Raw genomic sequence first — 17282 nt, forward strand, 5'->3', positions numbered from 1 at the left:
CAAGAAAACACACTCCCATGATGAAGTATAGCTATGAGGTGCCAGTGATGAGGACGGGAGACGGGAGATAGGGTTTGGACCCAAGTGCGGATGCTTTTATTTCCATGCCAAAACACAGGAGCAAGCAGAAACTGAGGTCGGGGACAGGCGAGGGTCTTCCGAGGCGCGAACGTGGTTTCGAGGGTGACGCAATATGCAGTAAACAGGCGAACAAGCCGAGGTCAAAAGCCAGGAGAATCAGGAACTATAAACAGGGAATAGGGTACTGGGGAACAGAACGCTGAATGCACAAGCCAAGTAGGTGGGCGTTGTAGATTCCATAACCCCATACCTGTCCGTGCTGATTAGGTGAACAGGTGCGGTCGCTTGGTTTGCGGACGTTGGCGTCTGCTGTAATCTGCTGTAATCTTCTGATGTCCGATTTCATAGCTGAGCCGAACCAGACAGTTATAGAGGTGCAGAGGACAGGACTGGACAACTGCAGAGTAGGATTGCATCAGTAGCTCCTGTGGCAGGTTGAACTTCCTCAGCTGGAGAAGGAAGTACAACCTCTGCTGGGCCTTCTTCACAATGGAGTCAATCACCCCCTTATATATCCCTGTATGTAACCACTATGGATACACACACAGAAACTGTTTGTCCTAAGCAGGGTTGCGGGGAGCCGGAGCCTAACTCAGAAACATAAGGCAAAAGGCAAGAGGGGGGAGGGGACACACCAAGGGCGTGACACCAGTCTGCTACAAGCACCCCAAGCGGGACTCAAACCCCAGACTTACTGGAGAGCAGGCACAGGCTAAACCTGCTGCCCCCCCCCACACGCCCCCACGTGCCCCACAATGGATAAACACAATTCCATTTTACCCACAATTCAAATAATCACAACAGACACATTCTCCTATTCGGGTCCCAACACGAGTCATTACAATAAATATTCTTCTGTATAAATGTGTTTAAACTCTAAGTGCTGTAACAAACAATGAGATAATTGTGGAGGAAAAAATATTGCTGGCACTCAGTTACATTTATAACGTTATAACTTCTTTCAATTTAATTAGTAATGAAAGAGAGCAAAAATAGTTCATGAGACAGAATCTGTGTACCAAGAAAATGCAAATATATACAGACAAGTAATTATATCTAATTAATAATACAACTGATGATATATACAGCATATTGAATAATTATTTATATATTCAAGCAAACGATTTGTTAGTTTTATAAATTATAGGATTGCAATTTACCTTGCAAATCAGATGCTGAATATCTTGAATGTTGTTCAAGAAAAGCTGTATTGTGAAAGAAGCTGCTAACACTATTTATACTACGGTAAGTTGCGTGTCCCCTTAAAATATAAAAGGAATTTTGTGAAAATTAAGCTTCCTTGAGAAGGAAGGGAAACTCATTACAGATAAGGAATAAAAGTTTCTTTTTCATAATTTACGCAACGATCCAAAATGCCCCTCACGTGTTTAAATAAAGACCAATAATGCCTAAAAAAACTTTCTTGAGTTAATAACGCTTCTAACACACTCATTACCCTAATACCAGACAATTCCTGAGCATCCCCCTCTGTCTCACATATTCTCTTTGTCTCTTATCTTACAATGGTATACTTGTACATTACTGTTTTATTGTAGTGTTTCATAATTTATTTTCAGCAGTAATTATGTACACACACACATACACCATCTGGAACTGCTTGTCCTATACGGGGTCGCGGGGAGCCAGAGCCTAACCGGGCAACACAGGGCAAAAGGCTGGAGGGGGAGGGGACACACCCAGGATGGGATACCAGTCCATCGCAAAGCACCCCAAGCGGGATTTGAACCCCAGACCCACCGGAGAGCAGGACTCAGTCAAACCCACTGCACCACTGGACCCCCTGTAATTATGTATAATTCATTCATTCATTCATTCATTCATTGTTAGAAAGCACTTGTCCAGTACAGACCTCACAGTGGTATAAGGTCTACAGTGGAAAGGCTTGAGGCAGAGTACATTCTGAACAAGAGTCCATTGCAGGACGATCACACATGCTCACTGACTAACACATTGTGGAAGAAATTTTCCCTTTACGGGTTTCTCAGCCGCAGGACAATCAGTCAGATGCAGTATTTTCCTTTGCAGGGTGTCAGCTGACGGGAGAGTCTCCCCGATCGTATCCTGCTTGGGCTTTTTATTTGCATAATTCATATTTATCTACATGCATAATTAATTACATAGGAGGAGCCAGAAATATTCCAGCAACACTTGTTTTGTCTAGACAATTATTTTCCATTTTGTAAAAAAGTTCACCCTGTAAGCACAAGTCACATCCTGTTGACCCAGCCACCCTTCCGCCAACCCAGTTTTGCACACCACAGCTGGGGCTATGGCTAACACTTGTTTTGCTCAACAGTATCTTCTCTTTCTCACGGTAGGCATTCATCTTTGCAGTTCCTCAGGGTCTTTCAGAGCACAAGCAGTCAACCTTAGCATGCATGCAGTAAAATCAACTTTAACACCTCCCCCTTCGAGCATGAAATGCTCACACTCAGTTGTCATCCTCCTTGATGGTGTCAGGTAAGAGAGAGTTCAGTTCACACTAGACCATAATATTTGCGGAAAAAAACAAAGAAACCATATTTGCAATCATAGCCTTTAAGCAACTCATGCAACTGCCATTGAACTGTGGTTCCCTGCCACGCAGAGCAGTTCACAGAACTCATTATAGAACAGTTAGAGGAACCAGCCTGCATCCCATTGTTACAAACGAAATTGGAACCAGAGACTGGGGTGTACCCGAAGACACAGAACAGGGAATGTGAAAACATATCCAGCAACCAGTAGCATTAATACCATCTGCACAACCTCTTCTTAATGCCAAAAATGCATTTCGTCCATGAAGTCCATCCTCATGCAGAGGTTGCTGAGGATCCGAACAACTGATCAGTCCCATCAGCTGAATATCTTGACGAAGAACATAGTGGGGCAACCAGCTGGCAATGAGTCCGATAAATCCAGGAATTGATGCTCTCAGCTTTCGGCACATGTGGTCATCAGCAGAACCTGATGTAGGCCTCTCCATGTGGACGTGCGCTCTGGTCTTGTCCCTAACCTGGGGAAAACTTAGGAAAGTAAACTTGGCGAGAAACGGCCTGTTAGAGTCAAGATTGCGAGCAACTCCGCTGTCGTCCGATATTCACTCTCCAGCATCGCCGCCCCGGTTCTGTCGCACCTGTTTGAATTTCAAGGGTTGTTAGCATGACCTTCGTTCCTTCCCCAGCACAAAAGTTCTAGTTAACGTGTTTTTCTAATGTTCACATTGGCCAGTGTAAGTAGCAAATTCTGATAATGACTCAATCTGGCAGGAGTTAGCTGTGATGTCCTAGCTTGTATGAAGCTTGAGAGACCTGAACGGTCAGAGGGTGCATTTTGAACAATGTCAGTGCTTGACAATACGGCTTTGGTGGTAGCAACCACTGCCTAGGGACAAGCTGGTAGCGCCACCTCAACAAAATCCAATTTTTCTGAATAATAGACAATAGGCCTCTGTTTTTTCCCATGGTTTTGTGTCAAAACAGATATGAAACCACGTTTCTCATCAATATATTGCGGCACGCAGCGCTCTGGATTCAAATGGAGCAAAGAAGGATGCACAAGTAGTGTTCATGATGAAAGTTTATTAGAGCAGGGGTTTTCAAACTGGGGTTTGCGGAAAACCACAGAAAAAAAAATACAGTAAGATAATTTTTACATTATTTATTTTTTTTAACCTAAAGATGTTAATAACCAAATCTACATATAGTTTCGTGATTTATAAGAGTGGCTCCTTAATACTGTGGGAAAAAGTACCCTGTTCAGTAGTATTTTCCAATTTTTCAGAAATACAAAGAACTACGGAAGCTATGGAAAATTGTGACGATTATTTTAGGCTATAGTGAGTTTCCAAATAATCAAAGAAAATTGTTACTGAAACAACATTTCAGATACATGTCTATGTGATATGAACTGAAATAGTATGTCTTTAGATTATTTAAAAGTCCTTATACATAAAAATATAGAGCTGCCTTTATATTTTAGACAAGGGGTCCCCTGCATGGTATCATCACATTTGGGGGCCCTTGGGATTAAAAAGTTTAAAAAGATTAAAACCTTTTTTCCAGTATTGTAACGATCCACGTTACCGTGAGTTTGAGCAGGAAAACATAATGTAAATAGTTGGATTGTGGGTAAAATGTAAATAAAGTGTTCAACCACTGGGGGAATTTACGGGGGAATAATGGGGTGAGCGTTTTTGGCAGTGGTATAGATGCTGGGGAGACAAAGGGGTCCTTGGACCCAGAGCAGGTTATTATTAGCATGATTGTTTTTAGGATTTTTGGTGGGCTGGCAATACATTCTGATCCATGAAAGAAAAAAAAAAATAGTTTTTAGGATTTATCTATTGAATAAAGATTTCAATCATTGGAAATGATGAATGGAGAAATCTGGTGTGGCTTTATTTGTTTCCATGCTTTTCATTTTTTTTTTTTTTTTTTTTTTTGTGAATCTTGCATTTGTTAGAAAGTCCATTTATTTGAAAACATTTTAAAAAGTTCTATTTTCTAAATCGTTGTGGCAAAGCTGCTCCATCTAGTGGATACAGACATTAACTTCTATTTCCCAGTAAATTTGGTCCCTGACAAAGTTATGATATTTTTTTAAAGTAACATATCTTTTACTTCATTTATTTTTAAATTGTTTATTTTTAATTCGTTTACTTTCAGTTGTCTTGTCTAATTTTAAAAATGTTGTTGCAGACTGAAAGCTCCCCCTTGTTTCTGCATCCTATAGCTGGCAGTAAAACCCACCCAAAGTGGGACTGGATTAATTCAATTAACTCTTGGTAAAATTTCTGCATCTTAAAAAAATTAAAAAAACAAACCTGTCATCTTAACCTTGAGCCTTTCGACCTTTGTGTTGAGGGTGCTGATCATGACTGATGTTCTCTACCTGTAACTTTTGCAGTAGGAAAGGACAACATCAATTTCTCTCTCAGGTTACAGAAGCCTTTAACGCAATACGTGCGCATGGGTGAGCCTCCTGGGAGAGTCGCACGGAGGCAGGCAAGCAGGCAGATGTTTATACGCACAGGGGCGGGGTTGTTGCTTCCACCCCAGGCTTGTCTGTAGGTGTAGACGCAAAAGACATCCTTTTATCACAAACACACCAGTCACATTTAGTCACGTATGCAGGTCCTCAGTTTTGGACACTCTAATCCTTATTCTAAGCACACATGCCCTTAACCAACCGAAGCCGTTGCGATTTCTGGTATCGCGCTAGGGCGTTCTCGTTCACATGCTTTCTTATCTTAGAGGAACAGTCTTGATACAAACAACGGCTCAAAAACGTGTACAAAGTTCGCATGATTACCGCACCACAACATAATGTTACAGAATAGAATGAGTAAAACAGAATTTCATTCCACACTGTACTACTGTATTTAAGTAAAGACTGATCTCAGTGTCCCTTATTTACTGAGTTGAGAAGGACCTGAGAAATTCAACAAACACATTTACATTGATTGATTTAGCAAACGCTTTTCTCCAAAGCTACATACATCTCATAGAAAATACAATGTATGCATTACATTGGTAGAAGAGGCAGTCGTGTGATTCTTAAGTACAGTTAGTTTGTTTTTTTTTCCACCATATGAAACAAAGTTCATGATACGAGTAGCTACATAAAACTTTATCTGAATATCGACGATTCCTGATCACCTTCCTAATAATATAGATTTTTTTTGGGAAACATATAAACATTTATGTTACATTACAGGAGTAGCTGTGTAAAGGAATGATTCAGGCACAATCTTGAAGTTGTGGAAGAGCGTAGCAGTCTGGTTGGGGTGTAGCGGATGATCAACTCTTGTCGATATCTGGGAGTAGAGTTCTACTGATGCATTTGTAGGTCATATATACTGTACATTATAACATGGGCTAGGGCGAGTTTTTAGCAATCCATTTTGGAGAAGACAATGAAGAACTTTGATTGCAGCATGAGGGATATGAGGGTGATTCAAGCAACATATAAAGAGTTTAAAGATTCTCTAGCAGTCCAGCATAAGTTGTGACTTTCAGGTAATTATAAAACATGGCTTCATCAACATGGAATCCTACTATGAGTCCTCTGGCCCTTCCTGGTTCACACACACACACAGTGTGAACTGCTTGTCCCATACAGGGTTGCAGGGAGCCGGAGCCTAACCCAGCAACACAGGGTGTAAGGCTGGAGGGGGGAGGGGACACATCCAGGATGGGATGCCAGTCCATTGCAAGGCACCCCAAACAGGACTCAAACCCCAGGCCCAGTGGAGAGCAGGGCCCGGTCCAACCCACCACGCCACCTTCCCTGCTGATTCATGAAGTCCCAATTTTAACAAATTGTTTCATTCAAAGGGAGACCATGCTGTTAGTTTAGGCCCCTTTTGGATAATACTAATACCAGGAATAAATGGCTTTGCATTTTTCTTTTCTTTGGTGGAACACTTTTTATGGCATTCATATTAAGAAAATGAACAAAGGTAAAATCAACTGGTTTATTGTTCTCAAAAGTCAGAAAATAGCACAAAATATCCATTGCTCAGTGGAGAACTCAAAAAAGCACAGCAAGAAAAGAGCAAATTACTAACAAATTATTTTAATTGCTTACGTACAGCATGTTTTGTTATATAAATTGTGTCTTTTGTGTAATTCAATGAAATTCAAAAAAGATTTAGCCTTTTGCCCAACTTAGAAACAAACAGCTTGATCTAGTTAGAATCCAGTACTTTCTCCTTACAGGTCCTGGGCTCTGAATGCTCCAGGTTACACCCATGTTCCAAAAGCATCCATCCATCCATCCATCCATCCATCCACCCACTGCTTGTCTAGCATATCAGATGAACTTGTAAATTGCCCATAGTTTGTGTACCTGTGAGGCAGACTGAGTGTGTGATCGCCCTACAATTCCATGAGTTCCATACAGGTTGTAACCCACCTTATGCTCTACGTTGGTCACCATAGGCTCCAGATCTTTACTGGATAAACAGTTACTGAAAGTTGATAGATGGATACATTCCTATTTAGGAATCAGTTGAAACAAAGGTTAGAAATGCAAAAGAGTGAAGCAGTGAATAAATTTAATGTTGTCTCATGATCTGGAAGCTAGACATTGATTATATTTATGGATATATATGGTTGTAAAGGTTTTTCTGATTAGAAAAGAATAAAATGCTGACTAATTTAAAAATGATGAATGAAAAATGCAAAATAATGACTCAAAGAAATTTGATTAGAATGTCTGTGAAAGCTAGAGATTGATTATATTTAATGATATATGGTTGTAACGTTTTTTCTGATTAGAAAATAATAAAATGCTGATTAATTTAGAAATGATTCAAAAAGAAGTCGATGAAAAAGCAGCTTCTAAAGCATTAGCGTTGTCACGGTGTTTCCCCGGAGCGGGTGTGCCGGAACCAAGTGCGGAGCACAGGAAGGCTGTTCAAGGGGCAATCCAGAAGACATGGTCGAAGAGACAGGCAAGAGAAACCGATGTGCGAACGTAGTCCGAAGAGAGAATCCGAGAAACATAATCCAGAAGACAGGCAAGGAGTCGTGGCAAACCAGGAAGTCGAGTACGAGGAGCAGGACGAGTAGCGAGGCTGAACGAGGTTCCACAGCTTCCTATGGTCTGGGCTGCCCTTTTATGTGCCCGGACCCTGATCGGCTCCCAGTGTTGCTTGTTACCGAGTTGGCGGGCGTGACAAGCGTGCACATGCTGCCTTGATCTCATTGAGGATCTTCTCCTTGTTGTTCTTCACATTCCCACTGGACACCAGCAGCAGGTCCTCAATCATTTCCTTGCTGTATGGCTCCTGAAAAGTTTTGTACCTCTTCCTCCACTCCTCAATCTTTTCTGAGAGGGACATGGAAAAAAACTATTAGAATATCAGAAGAAAGAAGAAACTTGAAAGCAGTATTTCATAGGAACCTGGATATCAATTGGCTCTGAAGATAACGTTTCTCCTCTTTTACTCTACATGTATTAATATAAGAGAGTCCTGTTTTAAAAGAAATATTTGAACAGCCGGACTGGCGTCCCGTCCTGGGTGTGTCCCCTCTCCCTCTGGCCTTATGCCCTGTGTTGCCGGGTAGGCTCCGGTTCCCTGCGACCCCGCATGGGACAAGTGGTTCTGAAAATGTGTGTGTGTATTTGAACAGCCATAAGGGAATATGGTAAATACACATTTTCCATCATTAAAGCATTGTTTTTAAAATCTTTGGGAGGGGATGGTACAGGATTGGATGGGCGGTATATGACCCAACCTTCACAGTTGACAGTGTTGAAGAGCGGAATGTAGATGACGATGGGTGCTTTTGTTTCATCTTTGAACACATAGAAGTCTTTAGGGTTCTTTTCCTCTCCTGGTTCTATGACCACGGAGGGGAATGGTATTCCAGCCTCTTTACAGTAATCTGCAGCTTTCTTCACTGTCTGGAGAGATCATAGTAGTGACATTGTTACATGTAATTCAAATGAGACATCACAGTATCTACCAGAATGTGAAACCACAATGTCGATGTACTGAAAGAAATTTAGCAGTATTAAAATATTGACTCTGTTCTTACCAGGAAGGGATCACCACTGCTGAAGTCAAAGGAAAGAATGAGGTCCACCTTCCTCTCCGGCCGTAAGGCAGCCACATAGGGAGAGTTCAACAGGATTCCTGCATCCTCAAAATATTGCTTTTCATCTGACAGTAGAGGGGGTGGGATGCCTGCTGGACACAGAGCAGAGCCAGTGATGCTTTACTGCTGTATCAGGCCACATCCGTTAGTGAAGGTAAAGATATTGTAACAACCTGCATTACTGGTTTAATATAAATAGTTGCATTATGGGAAATAATGTTAAGTGTGTGTGTAAAACCACTGGGGGCACTTACGGAGAAAATAGTGGGGTGGCTGTGTTTGTGAATGTGCTGAAAAAGAGTCTGAGGGCGCTAAGCAGGCCAGGAAGGCTGGCTGTAAGCGCAGGTCTTGGAGAAAACAGGATCCTCGGGCCGAAAGCATCATTTCTGTTGTGTTGGTGTTTGAATATATCCTTTGTCATGAACGCTGCCTCCGCGTCCTTCTTCATCCCATCTAAACTCACGGCGCTGCGCGCCACATTTGTGACAGAGTGGGATGCGGATGGGGCAGGACGTTGAGACTGGATCAATGAGCAGCTGAACACCAAACACGAGGAAGGGGAGAACAGCGAAACGGAAGAACAGTGTGCGGCGGAGGAAGCGCCTACAACGGTGGAGGCTGAGGCGGACGAGCTATGGCGGAGCACGGGTGTCCACTGTCCAGGGGGACGCCGGGGAAGCGCACACTAGGGCGAGGACGGTGGAGAAGAGCTGCGAGGTGCCTCTGAAGACGGGCGAGCAGGTCGAGTGGGGTCTCCCTGCGCCCAGAGAAGGAGCGGCAGGAAGAGGCAGCGAACCGCCGTCGACCGCGGAGGCGGAGGAAAGTCGCCCTGCGGAGAGCGCCGCTTTCCCGAGCAGGGCGGACGCCGTGTTGGACGACGCGGAGCAGTGTGTGCCTCGTCTGTGGACGGGCAGAGCTCCGTGTCGGAGGTGAGCGAAACCGCCGACGCTAATTCTCCCGCGGAACGTGAGCCCGTCGCTTTCGGGGAGAAAGCCGCGCCCACCCTCTGCCTGAAGCCCCGGCGAGTGTTGCGAAAGAGCGGCGTGGCGGAACAAGCGCCGCAAAAAGAGAAGGGCTGCGCAGTAAGAAGCGGCCGATTTTATCAATTTATGTCTTATGAGCGTCGCGGCGGGCTCGGCGTGCGGCGAATCGGCAGAGGCGAGAGCGGCAAGCAGAGGGGGGCTTCGCCGGCCGGTCCTTCGCCGAAAGACGGCCAAGCTGCGAGGCGCACGACGAGGTGACAGAGAGCGCGAAAGAGGGGCTCGCCCCCGACGACGGAGCGGGGAGCGACTGCCGAGAGCCGGCGCGAAGGTCCCAGAAGAGCCGGTCAGCCACGGGGAGCGCAAGGCGGTCGGCGAAAGCCACGTCGTGGGCGCCGCCATGTCTGGTATGTGTCACGTGGGAGAGAAGGAGCCGTACTGGTACCGAGGCCTGGCGGTCAGGGAACGAGGTTGGCCGCCTCGACCCCCGAGCGCGCCGCCATGGGGGGCTTCTGCAAGTTTCCCCGCCCCAACAACCAGCGGTGAGCGTCTGGGACCTGCACTCCCGACCGGATGTGCGTGAGAACAGCGCTGGACGTTGGGATACTTGTGGGGCAGGCGCTATTCTTTTTGACGGGGGGGCTGTGTAACGACCCGCATTACTGGTTTAATGTAAATAGTTGCATTATGGGAAATAATATTAAATGTGTGTGTAACCACTGGGGGCACTTATGCAGAAAATAATGGGGTGGCTGTGTTTGTCAGTGTGTTGAAAAAGAGGCTGGGGATGCTGGGAAGGCTGGCTGTAAGCGTAGATCTTGGAGGAAACGGGGTCCTTGGACCAAGAGCATCATTTTTCTCGTGCCGGTGTTCGAATAAATCGTTTGTTATGAATGCTGCCTCCATGTCCTTCTTTGCCCCATCCAAACCCACAATGCTGCGTGTCACAATGTTTTGTCCTCAGGTTGTGGCTCCAGCTCAGTGGTTAGAGAGTTTGGAGAAAAACAGAGAGCAACAGGCACCAAGAGATGAGAACCACACTTGCCTTTTGCTGGGTACTTGTACAGGAAGTTGAATTTGGTGCCCCAGGTCCAGTTATAAAGAGCTATTATGGTCTTCCGCAGTATTTCTGAAGCTGTGTTAAAAAGAGAAAACAGAAATCAGTTTGCATATTGCTGATGTTTTTCTCCAAAGCAACGTACACTGTTTTGCCCCCTGCAACTATTTACCCATTTAAACAGTTGTACATTTTTACTGGAGTAATTTATGGTAAGTACCTTCCTCAAGGTACTTTAGCTGGAGGAAGATTCCAACCTGTAGGTCTGAAGGCGGGAGCTCTAAGAACTACACTACCAGCTTCAAAACCCTCATACACGCATTTGAACATAAAATTATATTATAGAAATGCAACTTTCTAAACAGCTTACTGTAAACATGGTATAACTTCTGATGGGAAACTACTTACTTCCTTCCAAAGGACCAAACAATCCCTTGAGGGCCTTGCAGATTTCAATGGAAAGATGTGCAACATATGTCTGTCTCTCCTCTGCATTCAAGTTCAGCCACTCATTTTTTTGCAGAACACAAACTCTGGGATGGTTTGTGTTGCTTCCTGCAAAAACAAAATGGAATTCATTTAGACACATTCATTTAATCATTTTCAAACTATTTTCCATGTTTCAAAACAGCTATTAATAATCAATTAAATTATAAATCTAATAAATAATATACTGTATTTCATGTATTATGTTTGATATGATAAACAAAAATGCTGTAGGCAAGATTATGTAAAATAATTATATATATAAAACAAAATGTCGCATTTGTTCTGCATTGACTGAACTGGTGTCGGTCACAGTTTTAGTATTAAACAGAACACTTAGTACCTTGTTGTAATTTTATCATTTTTTGCAGCAGAGCGACGCTTTCATCGTTATTTTCATAAGAATCGCGTAGCTGCACAAGACACTCCAGCACTTGGTATGCAGGGTCCTCACTGAGAGCTTTAAAAAACCGAAAAAAGATGTTACAGAAATATCCACTGTTCGACCTGAATGTGAGATAAAAACAAGATATTGAAAAAACACAGCAGCTCACCAAGTATTCCTGAATTTTCAGACTCATTCGCTAAGCTGCAGAACCCAAACAGCCCTGAAAAGTTGGAGGGACTTAATTAAATGTAGCCTTCGGCCAAAAATAAAAGGTTTTAATTTGCATGATTATGAAATTATAAAAGAAATTAAAAAAGGCGCAGAATCAAAAAGGAAAAAAATTGGCAGTTAAAAATGTGAGGTCAAATAAATGTTTTGCTTACTGTGAATCCAGTCCCAAATCCACTGTAATATTTCCGTTATGTTTTCCTTCCCATCTCCAAGAGCACTGGCACAGAGTCCTGCAGAGACATGACTGAGGTTTTCTTACCCACTCCGGTGTCTCTGGAACAGTTCAATTATTAAAACAAGAAGCACAAAGAGCACCTTGCAGGTACAACATGTCTTCCTCTTTGACAACCTTTTTGAGCTCTCCTTCCTCAAACTGGCTGCCGAAGAGGGATGTGATCACATAGGCCCCCACATGGGAATAACCAGCTTCATAAGGACTGATCTCAAACCAACAGGCTGTAACACAGGGACGGACTCATTTTAAACCTCTACAAACTGTTACTTTCTTAAAAAAGACAAATCATACCAAAAAGTACATTTAAGAAAGATTTCTGGTAGAGAAAGTATTGAAGAAATTTGAGCTGCTGCATTTAGACCCAAAGGTTGTGTGTTTGAATCCCACCTCCAGCTCTAGTGTCCTTGCGGAAGTTAATTACCCTAAAATCGCTAAGATGCGTAAACTGCTGAAAGTAGATTAACATTGTACATTGCTTTGGAAAAAAGCATCATTTAATTCTCAAAACAAAAATATATTTTGGATTCCTTCCTCTCCTGATCTCCCACGTGCCAGATAAATCTCAGTAATTTTTCAATTATTATTATTATTAAGTATTATTTTTTTGTTTAATGATTTAAAAACTCTATATGTATCATATACTGGTTTGTAGGGGCTGCGGTGGTGCAGCAGGTTTGGTCTATGCCCGTTCTCTTGTGGGTCTGGGGTTTGAGTCTTGCTCCGGGTTCCTTGTGGTGGACTGGTGTCCTGTCCTGGGTGTGTCCCCTCCCCCTCCAGCCTTGTGCTCTGTGTTGCTGGGGTGGGATCTAGCTTGCTGCCACCCCATTTGGGACAAGCAATTTCTGTGTGTGTGTACTGGTTTATTTGGTGATTTGGTAAATTGTACTCAAGAATCATGTGTTTGCATCCAAATTTCTCTTTCTGTTGATGTGATGTACTTTTTGTATTCTTCTCAGAAATGTATTTCTCTCTGGATGATAGCATCTGGTAAATGTACATGTAAATATGTCACTTTTATGTAATTTTATTGAAAAAAGTCTTTTAGGGGAATAAAAGCTGCCCTGTATGTCCCATATTCATGACATGTCAAGGGAATTACACACACACTGTCTGAAACCACCCATCCTAAGCAGGGTCACAGTGAGCCAGAGCATAACACAGCAACACAGAGGGTAGGAGACACACCCAAGAGAGGACACCAGACTGTTACAAGGCACCCCAAGCAGGAGTTAAACCCCAGACCCACCGGAGAGTAAACCGTGGCCAAACCCACTGCACCATCACACCCTCAAGGGAGTTACTAGTGGGCAAAAAAGAGAAATGAGAGACTTTGCCAATGTTGTGTTCTGCCTTCTCCTTTATCAGCCAGGATTGTCTAGTTTGTCTGCTGTACTGACAGGCAAACAGTGGCTTCCTTTTACTTGAATAAAAATGGAAAAATTATTAGCTGAGAGCACTACAGGAAGAGGAGGGATTAGAACCTGCAACTCCAAAGCCTCTAACCAAACATTCAAACCAATGCACCCTGCTGTCCATTTACAGTTTCAATAGGTTGAGTACTATATAGAAATTTTTTTTTAAAATTGACTTATCTTCTCATTAATGCAAAGGTACAAATATTTTTCATAAAACTGCACATAATGATCTACAAAATACTTGTGTAGAATCAAACCATTTAGTGAACATGCTTCTCAATCGAGACTAGTTGATTAAAAGATCAGATGATATACTGTAAATACAAGTAAACATGGTGAACAGGGAGGACCAGGAGTGAGAACAAAATGTACTGTACATACATAATGTCTGATGGTCTTCATACAGTCCCTTGTCGATGGCTGTGTAGATGGGATATGGGTTGGTTGGGCCTCTGTCTTGCTGTTCTGAGAGATGGTGTCTATCTATCTATAGGGATTAAAAATTATGCAACAAAATATCACACAGCTGATGCAATTTTCTAATACATCTTAAAATTAAATAGTTCAAATAATTAAATACATGTTAAAATTAATTTAATGCAAATGTGTGGAGTCCTGACACCTAACAATTACACATCCCTCATTCTGTGTTTTGCTTTCATCACTGACCTCTTTTATGATGTTGTAAACAACAGTTGCAGCCCAAAAATCTGTCAGTGAGTAATTCTCATCTTTCACAGCTTCACTTAGCCACTCCAGCATGTCTGATATATTGAATTTTCCATTTGAGAGTCTGTCCACAATTTTTTTCTTGTCAGCAGCTACATTTATAGACCATTTGGGGTCCTCATACAGTGATGCCATGCACCTGAAAATGATAATTCACAAATCAAATCTTCTGTTTGTAAAGTTCAAGAGAATGACTATGAAGTGATGCAGAGAATTGTGCACATACAGTAACTGTAGTAAATAAGTACAGCAGCAGTAGGAGATCATGAACATGCTTTGGCAGACCTACTCTATGAGGGATGGGAAGATTCTCTGGGTACTCTGGTTTCCTCCCTCAGTCCAAAGTCATGCAACTGAGGTGAGTTGGTGTGTTTGACTGTGGGCATGTGTGGCTACCCTGTGATGGACTGGTGTCCTATTGCTAATGTTTATTCATTTTCATTTATTTGTTACTGAATGTGTAATGAGGTGTACATATTCCCCGTTTACCAGGTGGACCCTGACACTCCACAAAAATAGGTGATGCTGTCCAGCAGTTTCTCCTCTCCCATCTGAGCCAAAACGCCCAGCAGTCCCACCATGGCCCTTTCACCTCCTCCTGAGCCCAGGACAGCAATGACAGGGACATGTTCCTGCGGGAGGGAGTGTGGGACAAGAAGAAAAGTCAAAACTGGCACTTTGGCCTACATGTTTTGAAGTCTTTCTCCAAAAAATCTATATAAAACATCTGCTTTAGGTCGTCAACTCAAGACAAAGAGGTTGAAAGGCTCAGGTTTGCATGGAGGACATACCTGTCTATATTTAATTCCATTGTCCTTCAGACATTTTTCCACCACTGCTTGTCTCCCTTTAACATATTCCTCCTCTTTTAGATTAAGGGATTTAGGCACACGCACATACCTCCGAAAAGGGAAACTAAAATAGCAAACAACAGATTTTCTCATTAGTATAATTTTATCAGTCTGTTGGGCAGTTTCATCACATCTAAATTCACACTGACACAAAGACAAGCTATTTTTAATGTACTGAATATGAATTGGCCTCATCACTTCAGTGTTGTATTATTCTATGTATCAATCACTAGTTACTTTTGAAATCATAAGCATGAAAATATACAGTATTTAAGGGCTACCTTTGCACTGATGCAGCGTCCCTGCTCCTGTCCGTCATCTGTAATTATAACAAGAAAGTCAAAGTACAACCATGAAAACAACCTTACCATTTATTTCTGATTTTATAATTATTCAGCTCAATTCAGTTCAATTCAATTTATTTTTATAGAGTGCTCTTCTCACGCAGTGACACAGAGCTCTTTAACACAGCCATAAGGCAAAAAAAAAAAGATACAGACAAAGAAGACAGTCGACTACAGTCGACTAATGATCCAGTCGATTAATAATATGAGACTCTAGATGTATCTACAACAAGAGGTTAAACATTTTTATTTTTGCATGGCTCTTATCTGTATTAAAATGAATCCTTAATATTAAATAAACTTAAGCCAAATTTCTGTATCTTATGTAAGAAAAATGTATTCCACTTCTTACTTTGAGTACTATTCTGAAAGTCTGGACTTGCTTGATTCTTAATTGAGATTTTCAACTGAGAATCCATGAAAGCAGTATAATTTTGTCCAAGTTGTTTTAATTTACGTCTAGATAATTTACCATGTATTTCTATTCGAGTCCATATATTAATATCTGTTCTAAAAGTATTAAACTCAAGAAACACCAAATTTTCTGAAAAATAGTGATGGTGAGAAGTGGCTAAAATATTAAGAAATATTCTTCTGCATATATATATACGTATGTTCAAAATCAGTGCTATAAAAAATAATGAGAATTGCAGAGGCAAAAAAATATTGCTGGCATTCAGTCAGTTTTATATTTTTATAATGCAATGGAACTATTGTTATATTTATATTATATTTTATAATTATATTTTATAAGTAATGGAAGAGAGCAGAAATAGTTCACAATAGACAGAATTTGTGCACCTCGAAAATGCAAATACATACAGACAAGTACACACACACACACCTTCTGAACCGCTTGTCCCATACAGGGGTCGCAGGGAACCGGAGCCTAACCCGACAATTCAGGGCGTAAGACTGGAGGGGGAGGGGACACACCCAGGACGGGACACCAATGCATCACAAGGCACCCAAAGCAGGACTCGAACCCCAGACCCACTGGAGAGCAGGACCTGCTTCAACCCACTGCACCACCGTACCCCCCATTACAGACGAGTAATTTTATTTAAAATTACAAATTATATGTTTAAGATATTTAATAATAATCATACTTGTAATCAAACAAATAACTTGTTAATTTTATAAGTTATAGAAGGATTGCAATTTACCGTGCAAATGAGCTGCTGAATGTCCTTGAATGTTGTTGTGTGGAAAAACGTACTAACAGAGTTTCATACCATGGTAAGAGCGCGCCAAAACTATAAAATTAACTCTGTGGAAATTGTGTCCTTTAAACCAAAGATGCCTCAGTACTTAGTAGTTTAGACAATAATACAGTCATTTAAATTAAATTTTGACATTTTACAATTACAATACAAGAAGTAACTTGTGCAGTTAAATGTTAACATTGAGCAAATATCTTAATATTAAAATATGTAACAATTTTCATCTTACCTTCTATCTTACTGTTTGCTTCTGTCTGTCCTGTTTTTAATTGGATCGAAGCTGAGTTCTCTGAGTAGATGAACAACAGCTGAACTTCAGTGGGAGTATATATACTGTATGTACCCTCAACTATCGCCCAACCATGAATGTCAACACTCACGTTCCCTTGTCAGATTGAAAGAAAGTTCCATGGAACAAACATGTACAATCAAGGGTCTCGTCATCAGTCAAATGAGTCATTTCTTCATAGAAAGGTTATCGAAAAAATTTGCATGATTAGACGAACTGTTAAGATGACAGACTTACTTCTTTTTTAAGGTCCAGAAATGTCCCAAAAACAATTGAAAATGTTTTTTGAAAAGACCAGTATAAAATACTGTATCTGATGACATATTATCGAGGTCATCTCATAGGAGATCTAAAAGAAATTGCA

General features: G+C 41.8%; 1 long non-coding RNA gene across 1 annotated transcript; it reads right to left on the minus strand.

Moving 5' to 3' along the window:
- Positions 1–7875: 7875 nt before the first annotated feature.
- Positions 7876–9065, minus strand: LOC114909790 (uncharacterized). Its single transcript, XR_003797391.1, has 4 exons — positions 8945–9065; positions 8631–8779; positions 8328–8496; positions 7876–7917 (listed from the first exon to the last, which is right to left on the minus strand). It is a non-coding gene; the product is annotated as an uncharacterized LOC114909790 (long non-coding RNA).
- Positions 9066–17282: the final 8217 nt, after the last annotated feature.

This window comes from Scleropages formosus, unplaced genomic scaffold (assembly GCF_900964775.1).
Source record: "Scleropages formosus unplaced genomic scaffold, fSclFor1.1, whole genome shotgun sequence".
NCBI classification, from domain to species: domain Eukaryota; kingdom Metazoa; phylum Chordata; class Actinopteri; order Osteoglossiformes; family Osteoglossidae; genus Scleropages; species Scleropages formosus.